This window comes from Lucilia cuprina, chromosome 5, assembly GCF_022045245.1.
Source record: "Lucilia cuprina isolate Lc7/37 chromosome 5, ASM2204524v1, whole genome shotgun sequence".
In the NCBI taxonomy this organism is placed as follows: Eukaryota; Metazoa; Arthropoda; class Insecta; order Diptera; family Calliphoridae; genus Lucilia; species Lucilia cuprina.
Window position 1 is genome coordinate 34122458 of NC_060953.1, and position 14337 is coordinate 34136794.

The 14337-nt window shown below is 30.5% G+C and overlaps 1 protein-coding gene across 4 annotated transcripts in view; it reads left to right on the top strand.

Annotated features, from left to right (window-relative positions):
• The window catches only part of LOC111683459 (mucin-5AC), a 62380-nt gene that overhangs the window by 23096 nt on the left and 24947 nt on the right, over window positions 1-14337 (top strand). For 3 of the 4 annotated variants that reach the window (XM_046951034.1, XM_046951033.1, XM_046951035.1), the window contains one exon: window positions 14055-14090. The exons of the other annotated variant lie outside the window; for it this stretch is intronic. The gene's annotated coding sequence lies outside the window, so the exon portion shown is untranslated. The remainder of the gene's footprint in view (window positions 1-14054; window positions 14091-14337) is intronic. 4 annotated transcript variants of the gene reach the window in all.

Consider the following 14337-nt stretch of genomic DNA (forward strand, 5'->3'; position numbering starts at 1 on the left):
AATGTCTTTTTTCTTTTATGAAAATATTTAATTAATTTATGTTATTTTACTTACTAGAGTAGTATATATATAATATATAATAAAAGAAATTGAGTTTAAAATTAGTGCATACATTGTTATTTTAATTTAAAAAAGTTTACACCAAGTATTTACGTATTTATGGAGAATTTTACGAGAGCAATCTGATCAGCCTCTTTCTGACATATATATGATTAAAGCTGAACATTTAATTCAAATCACATATTAAGTTGAAGGGATAGTTTTGTGAATTATTTTTAACAATGACCATTATAAGATGTTATTCTAAATATGGCATTATTTTTCGATTTGAATCAAATTAGATGTTTTAAAATTACTTGTCAGTTTACCCTCCAATGGGTGATCCATATGAGAAATAACTCTTGTTGCTGATAAGCTTTTATTTATTGTAGTTTGTTTAATTTGTTACTTATTTGTGTTAAAAGTTAATTTTTTATTATTATTGTTAAGCAAAAATGAAAAAATAATAAAAAAAAAATTGCTTAATTTCTTATGAATCATATTAAATATGCACTATTTTTGATAAAAATTTGTTACTATCTGGGTTTGTCACGTCTCTAAAATACAAACAACGTTAAATCGATAAATTTTGTTTACACTATGAACTATTATTAAACAAGTAAGAGTTTTATATATGGCTGTGCCGAATCTTATATACCCTTCACCATGACGTGTTAAAAAACTTTCAGTACGAATTTTATTACAAAAAATGAAAAAATACCTATTGCAATACGGTAAGATACCCAAAAATCCTCTTTTATGGATTCTGCCTTAATCCAGACTCTACATACTTAATTTCACGTTTCAATGTTATAGAAATTTCAAAAAATACCTTATGAAGAACGAAAAAGTACCAAAAATCCTCCTTTTATGAATTCCGACTTAATCCAGGCTCTACATAATTAATTTCATGTTTCTAGTTTCAATATTATAGAAATTTCAAAAAGTACCTTTTGTAAAACGAAAAAGTACTTAAAAGTCCCCTTTTCTGTGTTCTCATCTAATCCGGACTCTACATACTTAATTTCATGTTTCTAGGTTCTATATTATAGAAAATTCAAAAAGTACCTTTTGTAGAACGAAAAAGTACCAAAAAGTACGGACTCTACATACTTAATTTCATGTTTATAAGTTCATTATTATAGAATCACAAAAAGTTACCTTTTATGGGTTCTCATTTAATTCCGAATCAAAATACTAAATTTCATGTCCCTTGGTTTAATATTATAGAATATTCCAAAAGTTTCTTTTGAAATTCTCACCTAATTCAAACTCTACATCTGTTACTCTTACTCTGCCGCTCACGCTCTGCCTTGTTTTTATAAACAAGAGTACAATAACAAAATTTACCGTATGATTGTGTATTTTGTTTTTTTCAATTTCTGTTCTAGCATGAATAAAAAAACTAAATTTTTGATGAAATTTTCAGAGGTTGTTTCGGATTTTTTTTCTGTAATTCGGATTATATCTCAGTAATTTATGGACCGATTTTGCTGATTTTTAATAGCGATCTTCCTGAAAGCATGCCTAACAGAATTATTGAAGATTCGGATCTCGCCGATATCTGGGTCCTTTACAACAAACATACAAACAGACAGACGGACATGGCTTAATCGACTCCGATATCTATAAGGATAAGGAATATATATACTTTTTGGGGTCGGAAAATTATATTATAGAAATTACAAACGGAATGACAAACTTATATATACCCTTCTCACGAAGGTGAAGGGTATAAAAATACAGCTGTAATATGGTAATTCCCCTAATATTTACACTGTTTTATCGTTCATAATATTTAACAAATTTATAGGCGACAAACTTCCCGAAAGAGGCTTTGCATAAAGGTCAGGGATAAATACGAACCGAATGGTTTAAGTTAAAGCATTACGCGCTTTTCATACCGTTTTCGTGTTCTACGCTTCAAGTTACTAGCGACGCTTTTTAAGTGTAAATTTTTTGTTTTATTTTTAAAAAACTTTGCGTTTTTCCACAGCTTTAATTTATTTTTTCATCATTAAACTCATTTTATTTTATTAAAATTTATAAATACGCATTAAATAAACAATATAAAATGTCAAAATCAGCTGACATGCTCGTGCTCCGCTTGTAACAAATTCTACGCGTCAAGGCTTGTAACTTTCAGCATACTAATACATTGATTCTATTTTTTTGAGCGACGCATTCTATGCGAATCAATGTATTCTAGAAAGATTTCTATTAAAAGAATTACAGGGATTTCAATCTAGGTTATTTTATCAGCGGCTTCGATATAAAAACGTCAGCTTTTAATCAATGGATCCACACCGGCTTCGCAATATAAAATAAGTCTTTCTATAATATAATGACAGTTTTTTAACCATGGACTTCATATAATTATCTCAATTGTGACAATGTCCATGGACCATATAACATTGGATATGCAAATTCGATCTTTAATGTTGACAAATGTTTTAGACTTAGTACCTTTTAGATGGTGAGGTGTCGCCAATTATTGAGTTATTAAAAAGATATTTAATAAGTATTATGCAAATCTGGTTATATCCCTAATGTATAATACTTTGATTACGTGTATATCATTATATTTAGCGTTTGTTTGTTGTACTCGTATGCCTGACCGTACATCATTTGTATGTATACATAAATGTTATTATGTTTGTTGACTTAAGTGTGTATTTTGTAATGCTGTACAATGCACAGTGGAAGAATTGCAGAAGAAAGGGAAATAATGATCAATTTCTTATATCATTTCACGCATTTATGAAGGAAGTGTAATTTTGGAGTTTCGGTCATTTGCAAGCTAAATAGATATTCTCTTTTTAGAAGTAGAACTTATCACAATTGTTTATTTTTAATGTGATAAAATCATTTAAAATCAGAAACTTGAATATTTTTGAATTCCCTCCACTGTGCATCGTATGTATGTACTACATAGAAATATATATGCAGAGATCTTTATACATATAAATATATAGAAAATATAAATATGTACAGAACAAGTGATGTCGGCTGCAATACCAACAAAAGCAACAACAACAATAGCAAAAATAATAGAACAAACAACTAAGAAGCAGGAATGAACGAACGAACGAACAAGTGTAGTGAGTGGTAGTGATATACACATGAAGTAGCTGCGGAAACTTGCATTTCAAACTATATACATACATATATACATAGTTTGTACGTATGTTTATTTGTATGCATATATATTAGTTTGTCATCATTATGCATTTAGTATATAGTAAATATATAGGTACATATATAAAATTATATTAACACAAACGGCGACACTACTATCAGAACATTTAGAGAACGCATTGTCTAAATGACACCTTCAAGTAGTTTAAACACACTTTGATAAGCAATAATGATTAAATGACATCAATTTCAGTTATTTCTTTTTGTTTGTTTATTCTATACATTATTTGTGTCCTATCTCTCTCTTTCTCACTATTTCTCCCACCCAGCTTTCGCTAGATTTGAATTGCAAATATCAGATTACTTACACATTATTATAATTTAATATGCAAATATTATCGCAATTTTTTTCTTAATCTTAAATTTTATTTTAAAAACATCTGCGATTAATTGCTCTATTGAAATAATTAAATACATATTTATTAAATAAATTTATTAATGTATTTCTTTAACGTATGGTTGTGATGTGCCCTTTACCTGTGCCAATCGAATTGATAATGATGACTTGTCATTCAAGTTGTGCCTATTTACATGCTAATTATACGTTTTTATAAAGTCAATTAAGCGATTTTATCTACCATTTCAATTTTTTTAATCTTAAATCGTTTAAAAATTGATTAATAAAGTTGCTGATTTTGTCAGACTTATTGGTCCATTACTATCAGAATGATCTTAATAATAATTACCATGATCATTAGGTTATATAGATAGATTGAAAAGAGTTCCATCACCAACCCTTTATCAAATTTGCATTCATTTAACAGATTATCCCTGAGATGTTATTTCAAATATAGAAATTTTAATACTTTGCTATTAACACTAGCGGAATATTTTAAATGTTCTGACACTTTGAATCTATTGTCAGACCGTAATACCGAATCCGTGGTGTCTTAGTATATGCCTTTCTCTTGGATGTATTACTAAGAAATCTAATGGTCAAAGTTGCATCGGAGTGCTCTTGACAAATACTAAACTTTACAGGACTAGAAGCCTCCTTACAATGAACAGATCCGAGGTTCGTTTGAGGATTTTCTAAGTGGACACAAATGATTACCGGTACAGTTAAACAAAATGTAACATGTGGAGAGAATAATGACACTCTGGAGCATGTTTCTTCTTATTTATACGGTTTCGTCAGATCCAAACAGCATGGAAGCAATATTATTCCGTATATAACATCACTCACAAAAAATTTATCAAAATTACATCCTGAAAACTGTGTTTTAAAAATCTAATATATCACTATATAACATTTACCATGAAAAGGACTGAACAATAGGCCTGTTAGTGGACTAGGTGTATATCTTCGGTTTTGATGTAATATAAATCAGTCAACCTAATCTAAACATTGTGAGTACCTGGCTACTCGGGAATAAGCGTCAATGAAAGAGAGAATGAAATTGGGACAAATGCAATATCGTTTGAGAACATTGGCGAAACAAAGAAACATAAAGATACAACTTTTAGAGAACAAGCATTCTCCTATTCCTACGTTCGAGGTTAGTAAGACATCCGGTATGGGCCCAACTACATAAAATAAGATAACCAGTTTTAGACGAAAATCTTTATCATTGGCAAGCTTGAGTTTGAGACGAAAGTCTTTTTCATTGGCAGAAACTGAGTTTTTTTCACACATTTTATGAAAAAGAACATACAACAGACCAGACAGTGTATTTCGTAGGATCTGATATAGTATACAGCATCCCTTCAACTTAACCAAACTTGACAAAAGCAAAACCGTTCGGATATGACTACACCATGACCATGAATACAATGCATATTTTAAGTACCAATATGTTGACTATGAATACCAGTAATTTGTAACAATAACTTTTATGTTGGTACTCGTATATTTATGTTGCAGTTACTCACAATTGTAGTAGATGAACTGCGTTGCAATACTATTTCTGTTGTAGTTTTCGTTGGAAAATTGTGGTTACAACAACGTGTGCATATGTACGAACGCATTTTCTGGATGAAGAGGTCTGAGGCGTAAATAAGGATAGATTGGATGGAGCCTTTCTAGGGAGACTTTTATTGTGTTGCAAAACAATACAAGATGACGATGACAATAACCAAGATGATGATGATGATGTTGTTATTAGTGAAGGTGAATATTGGTATGATGCAGTGGAGTAGTGTTAGAGTGGGTTGTGGTAGAGGGTATCGTGTTATTATAAACTTTAATATCTACATATCCGTTTCTTTTTCCATTTGCTTCTTTTCGATGGCGTTTCATTTCGTTTTGTTTCGTTTATTATTAAATTTTAGTTTGTTTGCGTTCGTTGGAACGATGTTGATGATGATGATGATGATGACGATGGAGTGTCGTCGCTGTATTTTAGTACAATTTAATCTAAATCTTGTAGTCAAGTACACGCCGAACTACAAAAACATGCACTTGTTATTGTTTGTGTAGTTTTTGCAGTTGCAGTTCTTCTGACAAATACTTATGTATGTATAGATTGTGCATACATATATGTATGTATTCATACTATTCAAATGTGTTTTTGTATATATATGTATGTATGTAAGTATGTATGTATATTGTTGCTGCCACCACAGTTCTGCTGCCGCCGTTGTCTTTAACTCACTAATGCAGTTGATTTGTTTATTTAGTTTTTTTCTCTTTGTATATAATATAATGCATTGTATACAAATACATATGTATATATTTACATATGTAAGTATTATATAAAATATTTACTTACTCATATCTTTGAAAATTTCACAATATTTTATTTTTTCGTTAACAAATTATATTGATTTATTGGTTATATTAACTAACGATATTTTCAAGCAATTAAAATAAATTACAGAATTTCACAAGGGATTTTCGGAGATATTAACACCTATCGCCAATCATCATTTTAAGTGAAATATGTTTCCTTTTCACTTTTTTCCTGTTGTGAAATTTTGGTTGGTGGAATTTTGTAAATATTGAACGGCTGTTCCATACAAAATAAACTATTGTGAATGAATTGTTCACAACAGGTCAAGGGAACAAAATGTTCACTTCTATTGGCGAAAGTAATTAATTGACAAATTATTAATGTATATATTTTGGACCAGTCTGATATAATATATGTTTTTTATTCCTCAAACTTTCTGTACTTTCATATGCAGTTAAAGGCCTTTAATTGTCAGGTTGTATTATTAGAAGTTGTCAAAATGGATCTAAAGATTAAGTTATAATAATATGAATTTAACCAAAATAGCTTAAAGCACAAGTTTAGTTGAATCCTATAAGTCAAAATCCAATCCAAGACCGATTTGCAGAGTATTTTATCGAAAAGTGTTCAGTGTTTAATCTAAATCGTTGATTGATCTTTCATTTGATCAAACATTCAAAATCTAATAATTATTGACGGAGTCTAGTACCATTGGAATCAGTTGCTTACATTTTCCTGTTGTTCTTATTTTTAAGGACTTGTTAAGGGACTTCATTAACGTATTTAATCTTTAATTTAAGACGTGTAGCTTAAGCCTTTACGAGGACTTACATCACTTTGATGTATATTCCAGGCTATAGAGTTATTATCTATACCTCAGGATAAACCTAGCGTTTCTCCCTGGTAGTGATAAACATACTATTTCCACCAAATATTTCGTGTGTTCTGCACCTAGTGAATTTCATACAGATTGCCGAAAATCTTCCAAGAAACTTGTCCTTTTATTTTTTAATTCATAAATTGTTGCCAATTTTATTTTCATAAATTGTTGCCAATTTCTCAAATCATGTAATATTAAAGTTTTACAATAAATAAATTTGTAATTAATACAAGTTACAATTACATATTAACATATTTGAAAACTTTAATAAATATGTCATAGTAAATAAACTATTTATATATTAATAAACCATATTATTTGTTTAAATTTTTAATTGCTATAGGTAATTAAAAAAACTTTCTATTTGTCCTATTTCAATTCAATTTTAATTGATTATAAAACAATTACGAAAAATCGTAGCAAAACAAACGGAACGACAAACGATCAAAACCCATTACAGCCAATTTAATGTCTACGATATACCTACAACGATTAATAAATAAATATTTTATTTGTTGTTAAACAATTTCAAAAAAATCTATTTAATAATCACAACAATTTATAAATAACACTTGAATGTATTTTTTATGAAAGCAACAGCAATACTTTAAATAAAAATAACATAAAAAAAACACACAACGAAATCAAACAAAAACAACAACTATTACTTGTACAATACACAAACCGACATACGTACAAAATGTACATATAAAAAAGTGTTAAAAGTTGAAGAAAAAAAATAAAAATTATAAATACGAATTATAAATGAAGAAACAAAAGAAGAGAAAAGTAAATCTGTGACAAAATGTGATAAACTAAGAATAAAAAAAGAAGTCATCACATTATGTGTGAGAGTAAAATAATGGATACAAAAATGAATGCATACATTCATATAACTATAAATTGACAGCAATAACAACAACAATAATATTATACTATATTAGTAATATCAACAACAAACCGATTGGTATTATTTCGTGTGTAAGTTTGTTGAATTGTATGGTCGTATGGTCGGTCACCGACCAAATACCAAAGAAACATTATAAAAAAATATGAAGATAAAAACCAAAAAATAAATAAAACCAACCTAATACAATAAATTATTCGGGCGGACGATGATAGTCGTCTTTTTAAAACGTAAAGAACAAGATAATGTGTAATTGTATTGTTTTAGAAAAGCAAAAAACGAACATAAAAATCAACAAGAAAAAATCAAACAGTGCACGTTGTATTTGAAATAAAATTGCAAAAAAGAAATATTTAAACAAACGTCAGACATCGTGACAGACACAGTAACACTACACTCTTGAACAGTGTTGCCAGAAATATTTTATAGAAAATATATATTTCATAATGTATACACAAGATGATTTATATTTATATTTGCATTCTCGCTATAATTATAATACTGTCTTTATTATTATTAACACTAATTTCAAAGAAATTTATATCTATGATAATGTAGATACGGTAACTCTGTTTTACAACAGATTCTCAACAGTGGGCCTGTCTTGCCATGCTTTTTTTATTGTTTTGTATTTTATTTTGGTTTTACTGTGTTGTTTTCTCCACTCTATGTAGTTTTGTTGTTGCTTTGATGTTATCGTTATCGTTGTTGTTTTTGTTGATGTGCTTGTTTGGGGAATTAAAACAACTCGCGTGAATGCTTATTTGTGAAAACACGATGTCAAGTATACGCGATGATAAATAATACTATATATGTATGAATATAATGAATATGATTGCCATAGCTGTTGTTTTTGTTATTTTTAGTGTTGTTATTATTATTTTGTAGTATTTATATAGGTATCTACTATGCTTAAACAAATAAACCACATAAAGACAAATATACATACAAACTACTCAAAATAAAACGAAGTGCTTGCAAGTGAAAAAATTTAAAATGTTCTTATACAATTCAGCTTTATAAAATCGAAAAGTGTGAAAATTTTAAATGACAGTAGTTAAATGTCATTCAATGGTTTTATCATCTCTGAATGCCGTAACCACAGAGAAATATGACATTTGTTTACGGCCTTAGAGCATACAGCGAGTTTAAATGTTCTACTATGGTCCTCGAACGAACAACCCTCCATCCTTTATTATACTTGTAGAGACAAATACGTTGAAACGGAATACTGTCCGCAAACTTCACAAACTTTTAATTTCAGATCTACCACAACCCAAGAACGCTTCTGATATTGCAAAGGCCAGCGGGGAGTTGAGTATCTAACAAAACTTTTTAATCTGTTGGTGCGAAACAATGCTTTAAAAATGGGTTGATGTAACAGCTTATCGTATACATGAAGGTCCTACCTGACATAGCCGGGGGAACATCTAACTGTGTGAGGTTACAGTTGGGTGACTCATCAGGTGACTTCCCAAGAGGAACTTTTTAGTCAGCATGGCATTATGATCCTTAACTGAGAGAACCTTCTATACCTCGTGCAGGTGATCCGTAAGGCAGCATTTTGGCAGCTTCGAATATTTCTCCACTGGGTATCACTTAGCGAAGGAGCAGCATAATTGATCAATGACATGCCAATCGTTTTATAAGTAGCTAAAAACGTTTCTTTGCCCATTCCAAAATGCTGCTGGCTAGCGCTTTGAGGTCCTTGTTTCCTCTTCGGAAACTATGCGTGATTGCAGTGGCATGAGCAGAGGAGGTAAACAGGCTGTTAAAAGTGACCCCCAAAGTTCAAGTTTACCTCCTTCGTCCAGGTGGTGAAAAGTGTTGCAGAAGTCTTCGCTGGTGGTAGTTTCAGGTTACATCCTCTGAAGAAATTGTGTATTTTTCCGAGAGACCCATTCACTCGATTGGATACCTCATCAACTTTTTAGCCATCGCCATAATGATACAGTAGTCCGCATAAGATATAACTTCAACACCTTGTGGAGGTGCCTGGAGTTTAGATAGGTTGAAGTTAAACTGTAGAGGAATAGGGGAACGTCCTGTTTAACTCTACGGATTTTGGAGCACATGTCTCTAAACTCTACTGACTAACTGTATCGAAGGAATTTGATAAGTCTTACGCTACTAGGAGTGTCCTTTCACAGGGCCTCTGCTGTTTTAATTCCTATAAGATCTGAGTGTTTATGGCGGTTAATGCTGTGGTGGTGCTGTGCATCTTACGGAGGAGGAACGCCACAAGAGTTTTTACGACTGGTGACACTAGAGAAATCAGTCTGTCGCGTTCTTCCCTGGTTTCAGTATCTGGATGACTCTACCATTTTTCCAGTCATTGGCTATTATCAGGCATCAGAAAACTGTGGGTTTTGCGAACAACACTTCGTTTCGCATTATCTCTCTGCCTGGGTGCTCAATAAAAAGCACCGTTCAGGGTCGAAAATAGTGGTGTCTGAAACTTATTCGCGACCCTGTCATCTTCTTTGTCGGGTTGGAGAGAGACCAAACTGTAGAGCATAACTTACTAACAACTGGGCTTACGTTGCAGTTCTTCAGATGATCTAACTATTTATTCGCTTGTCCTCATTTTCTAACTTGCCGATACGGCGCTCGTCTGCTACTCTCGCATTTTCCTTCCTTGTCCAGATATATATGTTGTTCATATCAGAATTACCACAGTGTGTCCCTGTAAGTAAGAACAAAGTCTAGGCTTATTTGATGGATTCGTACTTCGGTCCACCGTTTACGTCTCTAGGTGCTGTTGCCAAATCAACAGAGGTCATCTCATCTGCGTGGTTGTAAACGGAAGTGATGTTTTACATCTCGAAAGTTAAGCAACGGGCCAGAAATGGTCAGAGATTAGATAGCTCGAGTACTTCAGCAAAGTGCTTGTACATGGACCGGCCCAATCTATGTACAAAAATTACCTGAGATCTTCAAGTCTACCCAGTGGATGAAAAAGGCCACCGTGGGATAGGGCATAATGCCACAGAAGTGGAAGCATTTATCTACAAACTCTAAACTGACGATCAGTCTGATAAAAAACTGCTGATAATTGAAAAATTGTAAATATTTAAGTTGTATTTATTTTTGATTTACTAGAGCGCCGACGGAGTTTAAATGTTTACAGAGTTGATTGTAATTACAATTTTAAATGCAAAATTTAATAAATAAAAATGTGTTACAAAAAGAAAGATAAACAACAAATACGTGAATAAATTGTAAAATAAAACTATTTGTAGATTAGAAATTTCTACGAAAAGTAGTGTCAACAACTGAGGTTGTTGCAAAAATAACAACAACAAATTAACATCATAATAAAGAGCTGGAACGACCAACTTACTAAGTGCATTTAGTATATTTTTTTTACGAATTCAATAAAATGCATAGACGAATGAGGGGAAAGCAGAAGGAAGAAGCAATTGGAAAAGCAATTCATAACTAACTCACAGTAGTTGTGAAAAATCAACACATTCATGTTGATTACAGCTAAATACAGAGACGGACGGATAGACGGACAGACAGGAGCACGGTCACAATTTAAAGTTTCAAACTTAAATGCTAAACGTTTTTGCTAATCAGTAATTACGATTATTTATAATGGTTGTCATAATTTATTTTATTTGTTTATTTGTATTACTTTTTATTTTTATTTTTTGTAAAGCTTCTGTTTTATTATTTTTTTTATTTTACTTTTCACTTTAGAACTTGTTTAACCAGATTAGTTGGTATTTCTTCATTAATGACCAGTCAGCGAAATAGAGCAACAAGCTCCTCAAATGTCTGCTGTTTTTTCGATGTTGTTGATGATGATGGTACTTGTGGAAGTATTAGCAGAGATTTAAGTTATTTGTATTTTTTTGTTTGTTTTATAGGTTTTCTAAGTTGTCCGTCCATTACATGTGTGTGTGTTTGTGCTAAACGTATAGAAACAACATAGAATTCATTTTCATTATGTGGGTCGAAACTGAAAGATACATAATTTACAGTGTTTGGTCATATTAATGAGGACATTAATCAACAACAAGCATACAAATTGCTCATGTGTAGTAGTTGTTAGAAATCAGACAAATATTTGTAGTTTTTTTTTATTTTGAACAAATCGTTGGACATTTTTCTCTATGAAAATATTATTCAGTTTAATGAGAACGTCTAGACCACAGTCAAAGTTGTAATTCATTCGCTGCACCTGTTCTGTTATTTGGTTGTTTTGTTATTTAATTTTTATGTAACTTTCAAAACAAACATAATTTCTTGAAGAAGTTTTATCGATACTAATGAATTGAACATTAACATGTCACCAAATATGAAGACTTCAGGTCCATAAAAGCTTTGAGGCAGAAATACTAAATAATATGAAAAGCATTTATTTGGCAAAATCATTTTTGTGATGGCTTTTAGCTTTTATGGACCTTTATTAAGTTTCGGAAAATCTTCTGTAGGACCAATAAGAAGCAATTGACTTTTAAGAAGGCGTTCTTTATGAAAATCTAGTATTACAGGGAAATGTGTAACAAGTAATCTAAAATAATGTGGATCAAGTTTCCAAACATCAAAAGAACCCACTCGGTTTTAATATCTATGAAACAGGGAAATACTTAAAATTCAGAAGGTAGAGAAAATTTTAGCGGAACATATAAAAAATTATAGGTTTCAGTAACTATTCCGACATTACCAGGAAGTGTTCTCGCGTAAAGTTTTCTTTGCAAATTGTATTGTATCACGAGGTACTAGTTTTTTCAAAGGAATAGGTTCCATTCCAATATTGTCAAGTTCCTTAGGCTGATTGCAAAAATATTTCCACATGTTTAAGTTTGTGGTTGGCCCATAATAAATCGAACAGTCTGCTCTATAATAAGACATTAATTGCTGTAGCTGGTGACACAGAATGTCATTAATAGAAAAAATCACTAGTAAAAGTTTAGCGAGTGCAAATCGCATGATCATTCTAAAAATAAGTAAAATTTTTTTGATTGAGACACGTGAAATTCTGAAGTTATTAACGAAAATGTAGTTTAAAGCAAGCTTTTTATACAAAATAGGATGAAAAATTAAACAAACAGGTAAAATATCATAAGCGTTTTTATATGAAACGATTTCTGTATATTGTTTGTCAGAGTTGGACCAATTTAGTATCGACTAGGGTCTAATCCATAGTCCCAAATGTGGTCTGGTCAATAATTTCAACAATATACATGACTAATGTCTAAAGTCTCAAATATTCGGCACATAGGTTAGGTTAGGTTGATAGGAGGATGTATACTACATCAAATCCGAAGAAATACACCTAGGCCACTATCGGGCCACAAACATATTCGGCACATAGTCTCGACTAAAGTTTGGTCTGTAGTTCTGACTATACACTCCACTACAGTCAGATTTATTTCATCGAACATCGTCTGGCCAATTGTATTGTCTACATATATTGTATTGTTCCTATAAATTTTTCACAATTTTAATATGTAAACACAATATGAAGTGGCAACTCGTTTTAATTTGTCTTCTCCAAAAAGTCGCCGCCGCTGCTTATTATAATTTGACCGGCGACCAAGCGCAGTTGTTTTGAGACGTGTCGTCGTGTAACTCTGCATTGTAATCTTTTTGATCTCCTGTAGATTGGTAACATTGAAATTCAACAATATTATTTGTTGTACGAAATGAGCTTTATTGTTGGTGAATATTTCCTCGAATAAACCATTGACAACTTTATTAATCGATTATGAATTCCGGAAAAATTTTAAGAAGCAGGTTTACAGTTTTTTAACAGTATGTTTTTCTTGTATATAAAGTTTTCTTTTAATTCTTCTTTATAATACAATAAATAAAATCATTTCACGCTTGGAAAATTTAACGGATTTTTATATTTGTTTTTTTTTTTAATTTAAAAACGCTATATTACTAGAAGTTTTGGTAGAAAAATAGAATTGTGTTTAATATTAGTTTTATTAATGCTGATGATTATTACAACATTTTTCAAGTAAAGTTTGTTAAAGAAATGGAAAATATTTTTTAATAAAAAACAAACTGAATAATTTTACTTGAATATATTAATTAGTAAAATGTTTTTAAAATGGTAAATGAAAGACAACTGTGAGAAGTGTACAAACTACTTGCATTTAAAATTAATTTTAATATTTTTATTAAATATATTACTATAATTCATAATATTTAACACTAACCTAACAATTAATTCAAATAAATGCTAATTAATTTAATAACTTTTAAATAATTAACTTTTACAAATATAAAATATATAATTAGCCTTATTATTATAAATTTCATGAATTCTAAAGTTTAAATAAGTTTTATTTAAGTTGTATTTTTAACTAATTACATTAACTTGTTCTCCTCTTTTCAGGTACGAATATTTTAACTTCATAAATTTCATATAATTGTAAGTATTTATGTTTTTTAAAGAAAAAAAAATATTTTTATTTTGTCTCACATTTATTACTGTTCTTAATACGACTCTCTAGTTCTACTTCTTTTCTGGAATACAACAAATTCGTTAAACAAAATAAAAATATAGACTAACTAGCTATACCCAGTGTGCTTCGCTACCCTCATCGTAATGGAATAAAATAAATATCATTATTGTAAATGTATATATATCTGCAATATCAATAATTCCCCTTTTAGAG